General features: G+C 37.2%; 1 long non-coding RNA gene across 1 annotated transcript; it reads right to left on the bottom strand.

The window, feature by feature from the left end:
* On the bottom strand, positions 1–312 carry LOC106322376. The gene is made up of 3 exons (XR_001266385.1): positions 294–312; positions 99–228; positions 1–26 (listed from the first exon to the last, which is right to left on the bottom strand). It is a non-coding gene; the product is annotated as an uncharacterized LOC106322376 (long non-coding RNA).
* Positions 313–352: the final 40 nt, after the last annotated feature.

Raw genomic sequence — 352 nt, 5'->3', positions numbered from 1 at the left:
TCATCGGAATTCCAGTTGAATTCTTGCTGAAAAAAATACAATTAGTAGAAAATTTATATTAAAGATTAAAAATATTAGTAAAAAATTAGAATACTTACCGCAAACTGACGAAACCACAGATGCTGCTTATCGGTAGGGAAGTCAGTGACAGTCGGATGTCCCTTATCGAGGGCCGAGTACATCATACGGTTGATCCATGCGCTGATCCCGTTCCCGGATCGGTTGAACCTAATAAAAAGAACAAATTATTAATAATGAATCAAATTTTAATGAAAAAAAATACGTTTAGTTACCATGTTTGACCACGTCCATGTGGATACGTAGTGAGATAGGGAAGATGGTCACGACCGGG

This window comes from Brassica oleracea, unplaced genomic scaffold (assembly GCF_000695525.1).
Source record: "Brassica oleracea var. oleracea cultivar TO1000 unplaced genomic scaffold, BOL UnpScaffold19514, whole genome shotgun sequence".
Classification (NCBI taxonomy): domain Eukaryota; kingdom Viridiplantae; phylum Streptophyta; class Magnoliopsida; order Brassicales; family Brassicaceae; genus Brassica; species Brassica oleracea.
The sequence above is the reverse complement of the archived record's forward strand: the minus strand, read 5'-3'. Positions and strand labels throughout refer to the sequence as shown.